Source organism: Mus caroli, unplaced genomic scaffold (genome assembly GCF_978045245.1).
Source record: "Mus caroli unplaced genomic scaffold, Mus_caroli_1 scaffold_16, whole genome shotgun sequence".
Lineage (NCBI taxonomy): Eukaryota > Metazoa > Chordata > Mammalia > Rodentia > Muridae > Mus > Mus caroli.
In genome coordinates, this window is record NW_028227271.1 from 67,256,531 (window position 1) to 67,276,851 (window position 20,321).

The following is a 20,321-nucleotide window of genomic DNA, read 5'->3' on the forward strand; positions in this document are numbered from 1 at the left end:
AGGAATGCCAAAACAGTTATGGGAGAGGGGGTATCCAAAAAAATCAGCAATTATATAAATTGATCCAAATTAAGTTATAATTTTCACAGATGTGTAGTCTAGGTGGTGGTGATACTGGGGGTGGATGCAGGGCCTCCTCTGTGAAGCACTTGCATGGCCACTGAGCTGTCCTGAGGGAAGACCTTTATGTGGGTGATTTTTGCAAATACATTTGTTTCTGCTTATATGAAGATCACAGATGATGAAAGTATCATTTGCAAATTCAAAATAATAGAGATAATGAGATGAAATACATGTGAAAGTAAGATATTACTTACAAAAGCCACCTGAAGTTTCCACTATTAAAGACAGAAGGCAATTTTTATGTATTTTTAATTTTATCTAATATTTATTTATTTATTTATTTATTTTTCAAGACAAAGTTTCTCTCTTTAGACTTGGCTGTCCTGGAATTCCAGGCTGGCCTCGAACTCAGAAATTCACTCGAGAAGGCTTTTTTTTTTTTTTTTTTTTTTTTTTTTAAGGATCGCGGGAGGGACGCAGGTTGAATCCACCAAAGCGGTGGTTATGGGGAAGCCTAGTCCCCTGCTAGTCGGGCGGTACTTTGTGCGACAGTACTGCACCCTGCTGAACCAGGCCCCAGACATGCTGCACAGATTTTATGGAAAGAACTCTTCTTATGCCCACAGGGACTTGGATTCCAACGGGAAGCCAGCAGATGCAGTCTACGGGCAAAAGGAAATCCACAGGAAAGTGATGTCACAAAACTTCACCAACTGCCACACCAAGATCCACCATGTGGATGCTCACGCAACTCTGAATGACCAGGTGGTGGTCCAAGTGATGGGGCCACTGTCCAACAACAACCAGGCTCTGCAGAGGTTCATGCAGACCTTTGTCCTTGCTCCTGAGGGCTCTGTTGCCAACAAATTCTATGTTCACAACGACATCTTCAGATACCAAGGTGAGGTCTTCGGTGGCTTTGTCACAGAGCCTCAAGAGGAATCCGAGGAAGAAGTAGAAGAACCTGAAGAAAGAAACAGACACCAGAAGTGGTGCCTGATGATTCTGGAATTTTCTATGATCAGACTGTCAGCAATGACCTGGAGCCAAGCCGGAGCCGGAGCCGGAATCTGTGTCCACATTCAAGCCTGAGCCTGCATTGGAAGAATCTGCTCCCGAGGATGTACAGAAGAGTACATCCCTGGCCCCGGCAGATGTGGCCCCAGCACAGGAGGACTTGAGGACATTTTCTTGGGCATCTGTGACTAGTAAGAACCTTCCTTCCAGTGGCGCTGTTCCAGTGACGGGGACACCACCTCATGTGGTCAAAGTGCCAGCGTCACAGCCCTGTCCAGAATCTAAACCTGACTCTCAGATTCCACCACAAAGGCCTCAGAGAGATCAGAGAGTTTGAGAGCAGCGAATCAATATCCCTCCTCAGAGAGGACCCCGACCAATCCGTGAGGCTGGTGAACCAGGAGATGTGGAACCTCGAAGGATGGTGAGGCACCCTGACAGTCACCAGCTCTTCATTGAGAACCTGCCACATGAGGTTGACAAGTCGGAACTGAAGGATTCTTTTCCAAAATGTTGGCAATGTGGTAGAACTGCGCATCAACAGTGGTGGAAAGTTACCTAATTTCGGTTTTGTTGTGTTTGATAATTCTGAACCTGTTCAGAAGGTCCTTAATAGGACCTTCATGTTCCAAGGTGCAGTCCGCCTGAATGTGGAAGAGAAGACTCGAGCTGCCAGAGAAGGCGACCGCAGGGATAACCGCCTTTGGGGACCTGGAGGCCCCAGTGATGGGTCGAGTGGTGGGATAAGAGGCTCTCCCTGTGGAGGCATGGTGCAGAAACCAGGCTTTGGCGTGGGCAGGGGGATTACAACTCCAAGGCAGTGAATTGCTTGTCTCAGATCTCCACACAACACACAGCCCCGGCTCCTGCAGAATGGTGAATTCCTTCAACCAGCGTTTGGTGTCTCAGAATAGTCTATTATAAACTGCTTGAGTTTGTACAATTTTCATTTCGCTTGTGTTCATGGTGTGTGCTCCCAACCCCCTTTCCTCCCCTGACCCCTTAGTCCTTCATTCCCAGTTTTCCGGAATGATACTTTAGGAGGAATAGATTGTAAAGAAGAGGAAAGACTGATTGTCCTGCTCACGCTGGGTATACAGACTGGACTTTCACGGCCATTCCCCAGAGGAGCGTGTCTCGGCTTCACTGACAGCAGATGTTTCGTTTGTTGGGAGACACAGGATTTGATAAACATTTTGGAAGCAGGAAAAATCAAGTCATGACTCCTTTCTGGTGTGGAAAAATTGCCTTTTGGCAGGCAACTGGCGCTGGGTCCCTGCTGGTGTGGCTAACTGAATAATAAAAGATGGTTGCAGACCTTGGTTCTTTTGACATGTGATTACCAAACAATTCTAAGCCTCCATTTTTACCACTGGATTTTTAAATTGTGATGTAGCCTGTCAATGTCTAGAACACAGCTAAAGACTTTTGTTGACCTGTTAGAATTTTTTTTGAGGTAGAGTTTTTCATGTTTTATTTGTATTTGTAAAAAAAAAAAAAAAAGAGAGAGAGAGAGAAAAGAAAAAAGAAAAAAAGGACAAAAAAATTCCCACAAGAAAACAAACCCCCCAAATCTGATAACAAAACCAAGCAAAACTGCCTTCTATTTATCTTTGATTCTGATCGGTCCTGGCAATTGTTTAAAGAAAAGTAATAAAGATTCTAGATTTGTTTTCAGATTTGAAAAAAGAAAAAAATACAATGTTAGCACCATTTCCTAGATTTTTTTTTCCACATAAAGAAAAAAAATCAAAGCAGTACTCCTCAGCTTCATTGGCACAGTGGGTATTTGGTTGCCGGGAGCTTTGGAGAGTAGCATGTTTTCATTAACTAGATTTTGAATGCTCTGCAAGAGGTGTTTCTAGGACATATTTGTCCCCTTCCTTTGTCCCTTTTTCCTTCCTGCCTTTGATTCTTCTTAAAGTGGGGGTAAGGATCTGATTAAGAGCTTCTGCCCCACCAGGCAGTGGTGCACCCCTCTCATCCCAGCACTGGGGAAGCAGAGGCAGGTGGATTACTGAGTTTGAGGTCTATGAAGTGAGTTCCAGGACAGCCAGGGCTACATGGAAAAACCCTGTCTCAGAAAAAAAAAAAAACAAAAAGCAAAACAAACTAACCCTTCAGCTCCCCTGGACAGTCCCTCTGAATGATAAATTACAGAGCTTACTCAGTGTGAGATAGGGCAGTTTTAGCTTGATTTATTCTCTGGGCAATGGACAGGGCCAGGACCAGAGTCACCTGCTACTGCATCTCCCACATGAGCCTATTTTAAGACAGAGAACGTTTCAATATAACTGGCATATGTGTCCTAAGCCATTGCCACAGGACAGAACAACCTTTAACCCACAACAGTCACAAGGCTGACATTATCTTCTGGATCGCTGGTCTCAGACTTGTGATCTCACAGATTCAGACAAGGTGTGTTGGAGGTGTTCTTGGGAAAGAATGGGTCTCCAGTTGGCCATAACTCTCCCCCTGAACTCTCAACTGTTGTTTTGAGCAAGAAAGAATTCCACCCATAGGAAAAGCTGATTGTGCACATGCACACACATTCACAGACATGCACGCACATCCACACACATCCACCATCGAGGTAATGACCCTGTAGGAACAGTCAGTCAAACAGACACACCAGCGTTCAACTGGCATGACCATCAATGCCTAAGCAATAAAAGTCTGTTCATGGAAAGAAGACACAGACAAGAAAGCCGTAGGGTAGCAGACAATAGCCAGGCTGCTGTCTACTCTTCCTGGGTGAAGAGAGGAGGCCTCACTGCTGAGGTGAGCCTGGAAAGAGCTGTGCAGGAAGTGAGGGAAGCCTGCGCTGCCTCTGGGGAGAGGGAGATGGGACTATGTTTGGTGTCTAAGGAACAGCCGGGAGTTGTTCCTTAAGGGAGGCTACGGGGAGTACTAGGAAATAAGTCAGGAAGATTGGGTTTGGCTAGGTCTGACCCCAAGGTCACCGTGGCATTTGGCCTCTTACTCTGAGGGCATCGGGGCATATGTAGGAAGGAAATGACAGGGTCTGACTCAGGTTGAAGCCTATGACAAGAAGACTGTCGAAGAGCCAGCTCCGAGCCAGATCGGTCATGGGAATGAGCCTGGCTTGAAGAGGTGGGGGCTGGGGATAAGCATGTGAGAAGTGGCCAGATCCATGATTTGCCAAACACGATGAGAGAAGAAAGGAGTCACCGGAGTCACCGCAAGCCCCAGGGTTTCCTCCTGAACAAGGAGGAAGATTGCCTGAAGGGGGGACAGGCTGCAGGCAAGGCGGCCGGTGTGAGGAAAGGAAGGTCAGGAGAGAGGAGCTCCTTTGGAGGGAGTTAAGTGATGAGGTGTGTCAGCCAGGCCGGCACAGCCACAAGAGACTGGAGCTTGGGGAGGCAAAGATTTGAGAGGCATCAGTACAAAAGTGAGTTTTTGAGTTCTCATATCAGTTGAGATGACCTGGAACTGAATAAAGGTATGGATGAAACCGAGGCTATCCAAAACCCTGAGGCTGAAAGCAGCCATGCATGAGACTGTGTGGTCTCCATGATGCCGACAAGATTGAGGGAGAGAAATGTGAGCTAGAAGACAGTGCTTCAGCGGCTGATGGGAGTGATCAGTGGTGAGTCCTGGGGGGAGCATTCTCACCAGAGAGTCTGAATCTATATCAGCTGTGTGATGAGCAGGAGCTGAGGGAAGACAGAAGCTACAATTATTTATTTATTTATATTTTATGTGCACTGGTGTTTTGCCTGCTTGTATGTCCATGTGAGGGTGTTGGATCCCGTGGACCTGGAGTTGCAGTGAGTCATAAGCGCCATGTGACTGCTGAGAATTGAACCCTGAGCATCTGAAAAGCAAACAGTGCTCTGAACCACTGAACCATCTCTACAGACCTGGTTTCATTTTTTTCCCCCTTAATAGGACTTCACGCAAGTTGGTCTGTGGGCACAGCCAGGTTTTATAGAGAGAAGTTTTCCACAAAGTGAGAATATGAGAGACTTTGTGTTGTGCTCATGAGACCATCGAGAGCACAGGAAAATGAACTTAAGAGGAAGATGGAAGAGACAGGCGGAGTCAGGAAGAAAGCATGGAGCATCCTCTGGAGCTACAGAATCCTGCACTCTGAGCAAAGAGTGAGGTTGAGAGGAAACAGGGCACAATAGGGTTACCCGGCTTCTAAATTTCAGGCATCATAGACCAAGCAGTTGCTTAATACTGACAGCCTGACTGTGTGAGAAGGCTACAGTGCAAAGGAGACTTTGTATACAACATTCTTGGGGTGGAGATGCTGCAACCTCCTTCCAGGAGAAAGTCAGTTAGCCTTCAGCAGAGTCTCAGCTAAGTCTTAGGGTCCAGGAGAGCTAAAGAGTCATTTAGGGGAAGGGAAGTGGCTCCTGGGAATGAAAGGTGACTATGCTGAACCCTGGGGTGCAAGAGGCTCAGGGTGGCTTGGAGAAAAGGCTTGAATGGACTGTCTGTCATTCTCCCTGCTGCTACAGTCCTGTACAGTCTGCTACAGTTCTGTATTGAGCCAGCCCTTCTTGCTGCATATGGAATGCTGCTGTGTCTGCAACTTCCTAGCTACTAGCTCCTTAAGGGCAAAGGGAAATCGTGGCTGGGATTTTATCTCCAGCATAGGGAACCTTGCCTTGCTCCAGACATCCAAAGAGCCAGTGATTGGGAAACGAAGCAGAACATAGGTAAGCTTGAGAAACCTGATAGCCCAATTAGTGCCCTTCCACTGGGTCAGCTCGACACATAGAAGATGACGGAATCTGCAACCAAGTCTGGGGCAGCCTGGGCACCAGCTCCCCGCTCCATATTTAATTCAAGAACAATAAACACGTGGGTCCTTTCCAGTCCCCATAGTCATTCATCTCTCCATCTCAAGCACTTCCAAGTGTTACGGGTTCCCTGTCCCCATAGTGAGAATGATCTTGCTGGGCTAGCTTGCAGACGAGCAGCATGGAGCGAAGGAAGAGCTCCAGACTTGCCACACGAGGGATGAGGGGAAGGAGGAGCATGAAGACAAGAGCCATCTCTTTGCCCTCTTTAGATAACATCTGAGCTCACCGTTGCCCCTGCAGCTTCATTCCCACTCCCAGAGCGTGAGGCTTAACAGCCTTCCTGGGCCCAGTCTTTTCCTGGTCTTGGCTCTTCCCTGCAGGCACCTTCTCCCTCGGCTCAGACCTCCTGCTCCCGGAGTTCCCGCCCTTCCCACCTCTATCTGCCACTCAGAACTGAGCTCAGCTCCTCCCCTACGCGTCAGCTGCCAGCGGTCCCCTTCTTTCCTCCTCTTCCTGTTTGTTTTCACTGTATGCGCTGACAATCCTGTAGATGAAGTGTGCGTCTCATCCCCGTGCATCATTCTTCAGCTTCCTAGAAAACAGAAGGCTTTATGAAGCGTTCACTTTCTCCCTCCAGACTGGATACTACGCCTCCCTCCAATTACGGAAGGGTGGGTGCTGCCAGAGGATCCTTGTGGGAAACCAAATGACTCAGCAACTCTCCTTGGAGGGCGATAGAGGGTTAGCCTGATGGGAAAAGGCAAAGGAAAGGGGCTCATAGGACTGAAGAAACCGCCAGCTGCCCAGAGGTGTGGATCTAATTTGGGCAGGGATAAGGTAAAAAGAATAGGGAATCTGTCCCTCTTCCTAAAACAGGAGATGGCCAGATGATGGCCAATCCAAAGAAGAGGACAGTTGCAGCTTCCTGGTTCTGCTTGGATATTGTCTTCTTACAAAATAGTTCAAGCTGTCAAAACAATCACACATCAATGTATTCTTTCTCTCTTTTAGATTTGTTTTGTTTTGTTTTGTTTGTTTGTTGTTTGCTTGTTTTCGAGACAGGGTCTCTCTGCATAGCCCTGACTGTCCTCGAACTCTCTGTATAGATCAGACTGGCCTTGAACTCAAAGAGACCCACCTGTCTCTGCTCCCTAAGGGCTGGGATTAAAAGCATCTGCCACCATGCGTAGTGTAACCATATATTTTAGACTTGAAAAAGATGTAGTAGCTATATGATTTAAAAAGGGAGCCTGAAGCTGAGTGGCCTTTAATCCCAGTACTTGGGAGGCAGAGGCAGGCAGCCTGTGTACATAGTGAATTCCAGGCAAAGCTACACAGAAAAACCCGTTTTGAAAATAACCAGGAAGAGAAGGAGGAAGAGGAGGGAGGAGGAAGAGGAGGGAGGAGGAAGAGGAGGGAGGAGGAAGAGAAGGAGGAAAGAAGGGGAATGCTGGCAGCTGATGCGTAAGGGAGGAGCTGAGCTCAGTTCTGAGTGGCAGATAGAGGTGGGAAGGGCGGGAACTCCCAAGGAGCAGGAGGTCTGAGCTGAGGGAGAAGGTGCCTGCAGGGAAGACCAAGCCCAGGACCCGTGCTTGCCTATGTCTCTAATGCTTCAAGGGCATTCCACTACTGTGCCCTCTTTTTGTCTAGATTCCTGTGACATCTCACATCTTTGTTTCAGGAGATCCAATACTTCCTTCTTTGACCACAAATGACTTCTTTAATCACCATGCAGCCTATACTATGGAGTGAGACCTGTCAGAAAGATAGTGAGACAGAGAGACACAGACAGATAGTGATCACCTAGCTGAGAAAATGAATTAGGCTACCCATAAAGCCCAAGTCAAGAACTGCTTCACGCTTGGGCACAGCCAGGTTGGCAGTCTGTCCCCATTGGAGGTGTACTGGCCAGGAACAGTAGTCAAGTGTAACGCAGCTGCCCGGGGTTCTCCAAGGAGCCTGTGGGACTAGCCCTTGGCCCAGGCCTGCTATTCTTGGCCTCTCCAGTGGATGTCCTCTGGGTCCCTGGCTTCCCTCCTGCAAGTACCAAAGGTTTTACTTGGAACCACAGGGAGCACTGACCCTGAACTTCATCTTTGTAAACGTTCCCAAAATTATCTTAATGAGGATTCCCCTCCAAGTGCCAGGGAGTTCTGGCAGGGGAGCTGTCTTGTGGCTCTTCATCCCACCCCCACCCCCTCCCAGAGGCCCAGCATGGAAGTGGCTTTGCTCAGAGACCTCCTGGGAGGACATCAACAAGAACTTTGTGTTCTTGTGGTGCTGACCTGTCTGGCAAGTGGAGGGTTGAAAAGAATACAGGTGACAGAGGTGGAGGGTTTGTCACCAGGTCGTGTTGTCCGGTCGTGCCCCTGCTCCAGCCTCACCCACCCCATCCCAGGCACAAGTGTGCCCCCCTCACCCAACTCTAAGTGTGACACCCCTCCTCCCAATGGCGAGCCGGTCACACTCCCCTGCACCTGCTGGCTGCCTGGGTGTTCTATTGTTATAAACATTCCTCCAGGTCAGTCTTCCAATCCGGCTAGAGAGACCAAGGAAGGACCTATGGCTGTGAAGGCTGCGTTCTAGCTAAGTTAAACATTGGCCTTTTGTTGGTGGGTAATTAGCTTGATAGCAGTAAGTAGCCCCTTTAGGAATTGGGGAGGGGGGGATGACGGGAGGGATTCCCCACCCACAGAGGAACAAAGTTAATTATCAAAATCTTGAGGGCTGAGAAGAAAGTTTCCATATTGGGCAAGCACAAGGACTCGGGTTTGATTCCCCACTTCCCTGTAAACAGCTAGGCATGGAGCTGAGATGTGGGCTGGAGCAGGGACAAAAGGATCCCTGGAGCTCACTAGTCAGCCAGGCTATCAAATCAGCAGGTAGACCTGTCTCAAAAGCTAAGGTGGAAAGGAGCTGTTGCTTTGTTCCATGATTAGTGCTGTCTGGCCTGGCAACCTGAGTTGGATCTCTGGGGCCTGTGTGGTGGAAGGAGAGACCAGCCACTGACGTTTTCTCTTGACTTCCATGCATGCTATGACATGCACACACATATGTAACAATTGGGTTAAAGAAAATTAAACTAAATAAAGTGGAGAAAAATTGAGGAAGGTAACCACTGTTAACCTTTCGTGTGTGGAAACACACTCACAAACAGATTTAAAGAAAACACATAATGAGCTCCTTGTACTAAACCCCTTGCTATACTCTTTCTCTACCTCTCATGGTCCCTGTTCTGGCTGGCTTGTGTGTCAACTTCCTTGATTATGAACAGCAGTGTGGAAGTGTAAGCTGAATAAACCTTTCCTCCCCAACTTGCTTCTTGGTCATGATGTTTGTGCAGGAATAGAAACCCTGACTAAGACAATTTGGTACCAGGAGTGGGGTATTCCTGTGACAACCTGACCATGTTTTGGGGAGGATTGTAGAAGGACTCTAGAACTTTGAGCTAGAAGATCCATTCAGTATTAAGAGTTCTGTGGGATGTTGTGTAGGAGCTTGGAAGATAATGTTGAGAACAGTGCTGAAGATGGAGGCCTGGCTTGTGAATTTTCAGAGGGAAGATTAAAGACTCTTTTCAGGACCATTGCTATTTTGTGAAGATTCTGTGGTTCTGTTTAGCTGGGGCTGAAGAATCAGCTGTGATTAAAAAGATACCAGAACTACTAAAGCAAAAACTTTGCATTACTGGGACTATTGATGCTGGTTAGCTGGAGCTAAGAAATTAGCGGTGATTAAGAAGAGACCAGCATCATTGAGGTGACATCTTCTAGGAAGTGTTTTCTGAGAGCATAGAGGCTATGTTCCAGAGATAGCCAAGGTTGTACCTTAGTAATGTGTAACAGTTATCACCCAGGTGGTACTGGTTTTGAAGGCATGAAGGGGTCATGCAGAGCAGCTGAGGCTTGGCACTGTGAGAGGCCATGGAAGGCCATTGGTGAAGGTGCAGCCTCAGTTGCAATTGATGGCCCAGGACAGAAGGGGTCATAGAAAGGAGTTGAGGTTTGGCACCATGAAGAGAGCCTATGAGAGGCTGTTGGTGAAGCCTAGTTACAGTGGAAGACAGCAGTGTTTGGAGATGCCAGTGCCATGAGATGACCACCAAGAACAGCAGCAGCAGTAGAGTATAAGCAGCTGGAGCCTAGAAGACAAGATGTGTGCTACAAAGGGCATGGCTGGAGAAGTGATCCAAGCCCTTGGAGGAGCCCAGAAGATCATGAGTGGATCCCAGACATTGGACAGTTGGAGTTTGATTTTTGCTTTTGATTGTGACTGTGCCCTGATATTTTTCCCTCTTGAAGGAAGAAAGTATTTTAGTGGAGCCCACAGTTAAGAGACTTTGAATTTTAAAAGATATTGGACATTTTAAAGGGATTGAACTTTAATATACAATACTGTGGCACTTTTTTTTTTAAAGATTTATTTATTTATTATATGTAAGTACACTGTAGCTGTCTTCAGACACTCCAGAAGAGGGTGCCAGATCTCGTTACGGATGGTTGTGAGCCACCATGTGGTTGCTGGGATTTGAACTCTGGACCTTCGGAAGAGAAGTCGGGTGCTCTTACCCACTGAGCCATCTCACCAGCCCCCTGTGGCACTTTTAAAATTATTTAGATCTTGGGGAGGAATAAGAATGTAAGGGTTGAGGCTTAATAGTGATGTGTTTGTGTGTCAAGTTGACAAGGGGTCAATTGTACCGGCTGGTTTTGTGTGTCAACTTGACACAGGCTGGAGTTATCACAGAGAAAGGAACTTTAGTTGAGGAGATGCCTCCATGAGATCCAGCTGTAAGGCATTTTCTCAATTAGTGATCACGCCGGGGGAGGAGGGGGCTTGTGGGTGGTGCCATCCCTGGGCTGGTAGTCTTGGGTTCTGTTTTTTTTGTTGTTGTTGTTGTTTTTTGTTTTTTCGAGACAGGGTTTCTCTATATAGTCCTGGCTGTCCTGGAACTCACTTTGTAGACCAGGCTGGCCTCGAACTCAGAAATCCGCCTGCCTCTGCCTCCCGAGTGCTGGGATTAAAGGCGTGCGCCACCACGCCTGGCTGTAGTCTTGGGTTCTATAAGAAAGCAAGCTGAGCAAGCCAGGGGAATCCCTCTATGGCCTCTGCATCAGCTCCTGCTTCATGACCTGCTTGAGTTCCAGTCCTGACTTCCTTTGGTGATGAACAGCAGTATGGAAGTGTAAGCTGAATAAACCCTTTCCTCCCCAACTTGCTTCTTGGTCATGATGTTTGTGCAAGAATAGAAACCCTGACTAAGCCAGTCCCCATTCTAGTTTGTGGGATTTTTTTGTTTGCTTGCTTGCTTGCTTTTTCACAGACAAGGATTTTCTCTGTAGCCTTGACTGTCCTGGAATTTACTGTAGAAAAGGGTAGCCTTGAACTCAGATATCTGCCTGCCTCTGCCTCCCAAGTGCCCTGTCTAGTTTTGTGGTCTGTATAATCACATATGCAAATAGGCACAGCTATGATATGTGCAACCTCTGCTAAGCTGTGAGCAAGCTCAAGGCAGTTAATGTCCTACTGTGAGATATGAATACTAGGGACAAAGGTGCTGTTTAGTCAAACTGGGCTCTTGGAATTGGCCAGGGGAGGATCTAGAGTTGTCCGTGGGAATCCTTGGAAGGCCACAAAAAGGCACCATGAAGGGTGTTAAGGTCACATGCACCCCAGGATATACAGCAGAGAAATCAAAGACATTGACTGGGCCTCACCGCCTCTTCCCTTTTAGACACATGCGTCAAAACAATTTCCTCCAGAAGCCATTTGTAATTCTCCGGACGCCATTAGGCAACCTGCTATGCACCTGCATAGCATTTGTCTGCTTTCCTGAGACTAAGATGTTCCGCATCAAGGCTTCAGCCAGACGCTAGCAGGTTCTCTAGAAAGACTGAATGAGCAAATGTCCTTTCCTTTTCAAATGAATTTTATAGGTCAGTGTACAAAGCAGTGGGTTTCATTATGGTATCTTTCCACTCACACACCTTAGTTTGTGCTATTCTGTTCCCCTTCCCCACAGTTCCCCTCCCGTGCTGCTGTCTCTGCTCCCCCTCCGCGCCCCCCACCCCCGCCACTGTTTGGTTCCCTTTCTTCCCTTCTTTAGTTCTTCCCTCCTGCATTTGTATTTCTTTATTTTGACTTTATGTGTATGGCTATGAACTGTTGGTGTCGGCTGCTGTCCACAGCCAGTTCCACATTCTTCTGTTTCCTGCTTCCCTTAGGATCGATTCCTTCCCTTGCCTGGTCCCTTCTCTAGTTTTGTGAACTACAAACACACACACATAAATGTGTATACTGCATTTACACACACACACACGATTTTAAATCTAGTTTCTGCATGTTAGAGAAAATGCAGTGTTTGTCTGAGCTGGCTTACTTTGCTTAACATGGTTTCCAGTCGCATCTGTTTTTCTTCCTGCAAATGCCATTCTTTAATTTTTCTTCATAGCTACATAAAGGTCTGCTATGTGTTTGCATACTTATTTAATTACATTTACGTGGTGTGTGTGTGTGTGTGTGTGTGTACCACAGTGCATGTGTGGAAGGCAGAAAACAACTTCCAGGAGTCTGTTCTCACACCCCCACCTCCACCCCGTGGGCCCAGGGAGTGCAGCACAGCTCATTGGCTTGGTACCAGGTACCTTTACCCCAGCTATCTCCTCACCTGGCAGCATTTCCTGCATTCACTCCTTTGTTGATAGAAACTTTTGTTTCTTGTCTACCTAGAAGAATATCGTTATAAGTATGGCTGTTAGGCATCTCAGTGGTAGGACATTCAAGAGTATAGCTAGATCATGTGGGTAAGATGAGATATCAAAGTAATTTTAGTTAGAAATTGGTGGCTGAGGATGCCAAACACTTTCTTCAAGTGCTTATGAAAAGAAGTACAAATTTGGCTCATTAGCCCATTGACTGATTTGGGGTTGAAGCGTTTACTGTTTGCAGTTCTGTATACATCTTGGGATAGATGTTTACCCCCCAGTCCAGTGTGTAACTGGCAGGTTATCCCTCCCTCCCGGGAACCCACAGTGCATCTTCATAGTGCCGCACATCAGTACACAGGCCACTGCCCCTAGCTGTCTTCTTTCCTGCTAGACTGGAAATACAGGAACACGGAAATCTCTTCTCTCTTGTCCTCCATCCCACGTGTTCCACGAATGGTGCTTGCATATACAGGTGGCAAGAATAAAACTAATAGAGTCATTACGTACAACCAAAGATACTGTGGTCTACATTGATTAGGGGAATAAAAGACAGCATCGAGGGGTTAGAAGGATGGTGCCTTGAAAAGAAAGGGAGAAAGCCGGGAGTTCTGTGCTAATGGATATGGGGTGCCCCTTTTAGGGGTGACTGTCCAGTGAGTGTAGCTAAGAAAACAAACAGGGAGGACAGGCCATCCCATTGGAGATGATTAACCAAGTCTATGGACCTCTGAGTCCTAAGGGAATGGGAATCACTTCTTCCTCTGTCACTTGTAAGCTGGGCTCCTTTTGTAAAACAAAGAGCCATAAGCTCTTGTGAAGGCCCAAGCAAGAAGTGACTAGAAACTTGTAAGATCAGGTTTCCACATGTTGAGCAGACCTTGGCCTCTTGGCTTAGAGCTTCCCAGCATCTTGCTGAATTCCTGAGTCACTAGAACCTGCCAGGTTCTGATGTCATCACCACGCAGGCAGAAACCTTGCTGCACACCTGTCTACTTAAGCTTATAGTCCCTCTGCTTCCCAGGGCCAAGTGCAGGGGGAGGGGAGAGCGGCTGTGAGAGGGCAGGTCACTGCAGGCTGTGGGAAGGGGCAGCCTGTCTGAGAAGCTCTTCTCTCTGCTTGAGTCCTCTCTCTAGACAGTATTCAACAGAGCTGGCTGCTAAGGCAGACTGCAAAGGTTGAGTGAGGAATTCTGGAAGTGTCCTTGTTCCAGATGGGAACTGCTGGACAAATCTTCTCAGAGCCACCTTGTCCCTTTTCCACAATTATCCCAGAGTTTGTTTGAATAGCCATTTTTTTTTTTTATGAAACTCCTTCTTGTCCCCCACTTCTATCTTCTCTGTTCCTGATCTGCAAACTGGAGGGCAGAGCATTGAACGAGTAAAGCAGCAGCCGCGTCTGTTCCCACACTGCAACCCATGGACCACACATGAGCCCTCCAAACACTATGCTCCCTCCAAACACTAGCCTTCTTATTTTTATTTTCCTTTTTAAAATTTGAGACAATGACTCACTTATAGGTAGATCCTCCTACATCTTCCTGCCAAGGGCTGAAATTAAAGTCCTGTGCCAGTTGTCCGCCACCACATCGGCTAATTTTTAATAAACACGAAGGAGAAGCAGGGTTTTGTCTGCCTGTCTCAGTGATCTGTTTGACTGTCAGATTAACCCATTTGGACGGTAACTACAGAGCTTTAAAAGAGAGCCTATATAGTTTATGCTGCTTGGTGTATCCACTCTGCTGTCAAAGGTTTTCTTACTGCCAATATCTAGTAGTTCTGCCCAGCTTGTCTAAAGTAGTTCTCAATTTATTATTATTATTATTATTATTACTTTTTTAAAATTTTGCCAGTTTTTTGATTGTTTGTTTTTGTTGTTTTGTTTTGTTTTGTTAATTTTGAGACAGGATTTCTCTGGCTGTCCTGGAATTCACTCTGTAGACCAGGCTGACCTTGAACTAAGAGATCTACCTGCTTCTACCTCTTGAGTGCTGGTATTAAAGGCATGTGCCACCATACCTGGCTCAATTTTTACTAGTTTTCTGGAAAGATAAGTAGAAAGATTCCTTTATGTGCGATTATTGTGTTCCTTTAAACTTTGTTTTAAAGTAAGAATATTGATTATACATATTTATAGAACACAGTGACAGTGTGCTACTCTGGTGTATAATGAGAAATCAAATATTCTCTCCCATTCTGTAAACTGTCTCTTTCCCTTCTGTGTTTATTTTTTCTTTTGAGGTGTTGAAGATTTTAGTTTGATGAAATTCCATTTGTCAAGTTTTGTTTTTGTTGCCTGAATTTTGGGGTACTTACTTTAAAAGAAATTCTTTCTCATCCCATAGAGATGTCCGACATTTTTCCTAGCATTTCTGTAGTCTTGAGTCTTACATTTAAGTCCTTAGTCTATTTGAGTTGGTTTGTGTATACAGTTGGAGACAAGAGTCTAGTTTCACTCATTTGCATGCAGATACAGGGCACTGCTTATTGGAAACTTGGTCCCCAACACCTTGCTGTTTCTTTTGTCCAAGTGATTATTCATCTTGTAAACCATTAGCACAATTCGGCCAAGAAAAATGTCAAGATGAAATTACTCCTTATGTTTTTTTCTTTTATTTTAAACATCACCAATGCCAGGCATTTCTGCCTTATACTGAATTAATTTAAGCAGCTGTGTGAAGGTTTTACAGAAGCGAGCAGCTGATATGTTCATTAAATGAAGCACTCATGATTGCGCTCTTACTGAAAGTCTGAGCATTTTAAAATACTGTTTCCAGAGTTACTTTTTGTGGTTTCCCTTCCCCCACCCTGGAACCTGCTTGCTCAAGGGTGGAGCTTCCTGCTCATTCGTCCTGCCACGCCCACTGCTGGACCCTGCCACTTTGCTGCATGGAGGCACTCACGTGTTCGTCCTGCTACTGGACCCCGAGATTGTTTGGCGGGAAATCGGGTTCCCTCTCCCTTCCTTTATAACTGAGTGTCTGAAAAAAGTAAAATTGAGCTTTGATCAGAATGCTGTCTTAGCTACATTTCTTTCTCTCGCCGCCTAGCCCCTCTTCTCTTCCAGGTTTCCAAAATGCCTTTCCAGGCTAGAACCCAGGCTGTGATCTGCTGGCCGGACACAACAACTTTTCACAATTCTTAAAGCTCCCTCATTTTACTGAGGAGCAGCGCATGCTTACCCAGTGGGAAGAAGTCACCACACCTTTCCAGACCAGTTGGTTGCTGTGGCACACAGGGCAGCACCTGCCAGGTTCCAACATGAACCATCCTTCCAGCTCCAATTCTGAAATGTGGTGAGACTCTGAAAGAAGAAAACCTGTGAATCATTCACTCCAAGGCCCAAGTCTGACTGAACGACTGATTACAAATCAGATCCCACAAACTAGGAACGGCTTTTCTGTTTCTGAAGAGCTGAAAGGAGTATTCCTTGAGTGTTGGAAAGAACATGAAATGTAAGCCTCGTTGTCTGTTGCTGCGGCTGTAGTGGCTTTCCCCGTGTCTGCTGCACTTCTCTGCACTATAGCAGCAGTGTTCAGTGACTGCAAGAACAGCAGACAGCACACAAACTAAAACTCTACCCAGCCCGCTGACCACCGAACCGATCCAATTCTTCCATACATAGGAAACAAATGTTCAAAATGAACTGATTTGGCCAAGATCCTGGCCTATAACGACAAAGCAGAGTTATGGAGTGAAAGATGCAAACGTCTACTTATAAGCACCCAAAAATGGGCCCAGAACATTGAAAAATCAAATCGATTCTGAGCAGGAAAAGCCTCCTCCCTCTGGGTTGCTTTCATAGAACCGGAAGGCACAAAGCAAGTAGCTGCAAGGGTAGGGCGAGATAAACACTCATATCCAGCTGTGAACACTGTGAACTACAATAGTAACCACCATGCAAGATATGTGTACAAATACAATAGTGGCACATATGTTAGCAGGGATGTAAGTCCCTCTCCACAGGGGAAAATGCTTACTTAGTCCTGTAAATTTGACTGAGAGTTCCAGGCCCCAGAGGTGACACTAAAAGTATTATCTTTCTAAATAGACAGAGTACCAAACTGCTCTCCTTATCCATAGATAGTGCAGCTCTCAGGACTCGTTAGACAAGTGTGTGTGTGTGTGTGTGTATGTGTGTGTGTGTGTGTGTGTGAACATGCATGCAGTGGATAGTGGTTAACTCACTACTGGTCAAAGTACAGACAATGAGTCTATGAAATGTTCTCACAAGGAGATGTCTGCATCACACTCCTTCAGCCCAAGTCTCAGATCCATAAAGGGTGGAAAGATGTGGTCTCTCTTCCCCCACCTGCTTGAACCTGCTTGCTCAAGGGTGGAGTTTCCTGCTCTTTCGTTCTGCCACGCCCACTGCTGGACCCTGTGGGCTTTGCTGCTTGGAGGCACACATGTGTTCGTCCTGATACTGGACCCCGAGTTACTTGGCGGGAAATTGGGATCCCTCCCCCTTCCTTTATAACTGAATGTTGGAATTAGTAAAGGGGGGCCTTGAACATGGAATCGTCTTGGCCCCATTCTTTCTCCCGCCCCGTCTAGCTTCCTCTCTTTTCAGCTCGAACTGCCATTCTCAGTTGAACCGTTCACATTGCGGACTGCGGGCGGGCCGCAACAGAAAGACTCAAAGCCAGAGGCTGGGTAGAACCAAGGGGAAACAGTGTCTTCTGGTAAGAATGACTGACACTCATGATCTCCCAGCAGCTGTGGCTGCCTGGACGAGGCCTGCACAAGGCCTGCACAAGATCACATCAACATCCCAGCATGGAGGGAGAAGAGGCTCATGTTCCTCCAAGCCTACGTCAGGACCAATTGGCAGGTGATATCTCCTAGGGTAGTGAGAAGCCATTTTCTTTTCATATGTGGCCCTTGGTAGGCTGATCATGCTCCAGAATGGTTCCATAACCATGATACCCAGGCAGCACAAACTGGATTTGGTGGGTTATTAAAAATAAAAAGAGGACGTGAAGCTTGGAGGTGGGATGAGGAATGGATCCAGGAGGAGTTAGGGGAGAGTAAGGGATGAGTAAGATAAAAAATGATTGTATCACATTCTCAAATGATTAATATACATATTAATCATTAATATATATAGTAAAGAAAGCATGCAGAGAAAAAACAAAACCAAACAACTAATGCTGAACAAAGGTGATGACGCCAAGGAAATATCTTCCATGAATGTCAAAGGACAACATATTATACAAAAATTAGGGGGAAAGTGGACCCCATGGAGTAACCCACATTTATCTGTATGGGAAAACTGATATCTTCTTAATCTGGGACATGAGGAACAGCCAACCTTGTTCTGAAAGTGTAGCCCTCAATAGTAATAGCATCACCATTCTTGGCAGCATGGAAAATGGCACTGAAATAAATGTTTAGTCACAAACACACCATCTGTGGAGAAGTTAATGCAATCACCCATGCTGGCAGAGAGTAAAGCTTATCGCCCTTCAGTGTTCATAGGGAAGATGCCCTCTTCTTAGGGGATCACTGCTGGCCCACAATATTTCAAATCCAAGTAAAGATTAGAAAGAGATGAAATCACTCCAAGATCCAAACTACTGGGGATCTTGTCATGTGCCAAACATTATTCTTTTGGAAAGTCCTTCTCTTAGTTAGGGTCATGCTTGCTGGGATGAAACACCATGGCCAAAAGCAAGTTGGGGAAGAAAAGGGTTTATTTTGCTCACAGTTCCACATCACAGTTCCACATCATCAAAAGCAATGAGGTCAGGAACTCAAGCAGGGAGAAGGAGCTGATGCAGAGGCCATGGAGGGATGCTGCTTACTGGCTTGTTCCCCATGGTTTGCTCAAACTGCTTTCTTATAGAACCCAGGACCACAATAAGCTGGGCCCTCTCCCATCAATCACTAATTTTAAAAATTTTCTATGTGCTTGCCTACAGCCTGATCTTATGGAGGCATTTTCCTAATTGCGGTTCCCTCCTCTCAGATGACTTTAGCTGTGTCAAGCTGACATAAACTATCCAGCCCAGTGCTTAAGGATTGAAAGCATAACAGTGAAGCTGATGCTGGAGACTTAGGTTAAGTGCTCTGCTGGGTCAGGGAGAGGAGGAAAGAGAGTTAAGTATAACCCAATGCATCAGGGGAGCTTGTGAGTCTGACTGCCCACAGTAGCATCCAAAGGTGGATTGTGCGAATTCCTGTGTAGCCTTGGGCAGAGTGTAGAACCTCCTAAGTCTCTTTCTCTCCTTTTGTAATAATTATATGGAAACTTAAGAGATGGCTCAATGGTTGGGGACACTAATCTTACAGAGGACTGCAGTTTGGTTGCCAGCATCCACACTGGGTAGCTTACAAACACTCATGTGTTCTCTCTCTCTCTCTCTCTCTCTCTCTCTCTCTCTCTCTAAGACAGATATTGAGTTGAGACATTGAAGACATGGATATCTGTAATATCTATCACAATTTTAAAAAATTCTTGTTCATGTGTGTGCATGGTATGTGTGCGCACGTGGGCCACAGTGCTTGTGTGGAGTGAGAAGACAACTCTGTGGTTCCCTCCTGGGGATTCATAGGCTTCTGCAGCAAGAGCCTTTACCCATGAACCATCTGGCCCAATAACAGTAATGAGAAGCTATCAATATTTAGCAATTATTGTTATTATAACTGCTGCATTATGTTTGTGGTTTGAGATGGTCAAGCAAGGGGCTGGAGAGATGGCTCAGTAGTTAGGAGCACTGACTGCTCTTCCAGAGGTCCTGAGTTCAATTCTCAGCAACCACATGATGACTCACAACCATCTGTAATGGGATCAGATGGCCTCTTCTGGTGTGTCTGAAGACAGCGACAGTGTGCTCACATACATAAAATAAATGAATAAATCTTTTTTTTTTTTGAGAGAGAGAGAGAATGTTTAAGCAAGTTATTAACTATCCCCTGCTCATTATGGGCTACAACTTTAGCTGAGAGTGTGGATCTGAATGCAAACACTACTGGGTAGAGTCCTGAAAGGAGCTACACAACTGTGAGTAGCTCTAGCTCTAGCTCTAGCTCTAGCTCTAGCTCTAGCTCTAGCTCTAGCTCTAGCTCTAGCGTCCTGTAAAATAGTGATGCTGACGATAGAATTCCCTTGCCACACTGCAGTGAGGAAGGAAACACAGTTCTGAGGCTCGGGAAAGTAGGCAGTGCCCAGCACTCAGCGCGGACACCAACACTATCATCTGGAAGCTTACTTTGTTTGCTTGCTTTTCATTTTTTGAGACAGGATTTCTCTGTGTAGCCCTGGCTGTCCTGGAACTCGCTTTGTAGACCAGGCTGGTCTCAAACTCAGATATCCACCTGCCTCTTCTGCTGCATCCTAAGGACTGGGATTAAAGACATGCGCCACCACTGCCCTGACCATCCAGCAGTTTCCTAATGGCCAGGTGTGTTCCAAAGATAGCCAGAAGCAGAGAAGCCGGACTCAGGTGGCCCCTTTCCTACCCCAGCCCTCAAGGATGGCACCTTGATTTCCTTCTGACTCAGTGGATTCTGGCTTCTTGTTTCCTCACTGCCTTCTGCCGAGGTTCCAGAGTGTTTCTGGTCAGGCTCTCCAGTATTTGGACACGGGCTCCCTCACAGCCCCCAGTTCTGGGTAACATATAAATTCATGCCTTGTCTTCTTCTTCAGTGATAAGGTAGAAACAATGGCCTCAGAGGGAAAGGGTGACTCAATGTCCGGCCTAATCTCTGCTCTTAGTTTGTGGAGCCAGCTCTGTTTCCCATCATTAGCAGATTTA

General features: G+C 46.4%; 1 pseudogene; it reads left to right on the plus strand.

Moving 5' to 3' along the window:
• The first annotated feature begins 756 nt into the window (after nucleotides 1-756).
• Nucleotides 757-1,904, plus strand: LOC110310803 (ras GTPase-activating protein-binding protein 1 pseudogene; annotated as a pseudogene).
• Nucleotides 1,905-20,321: the final 18,417 nt, after the last annotated feature.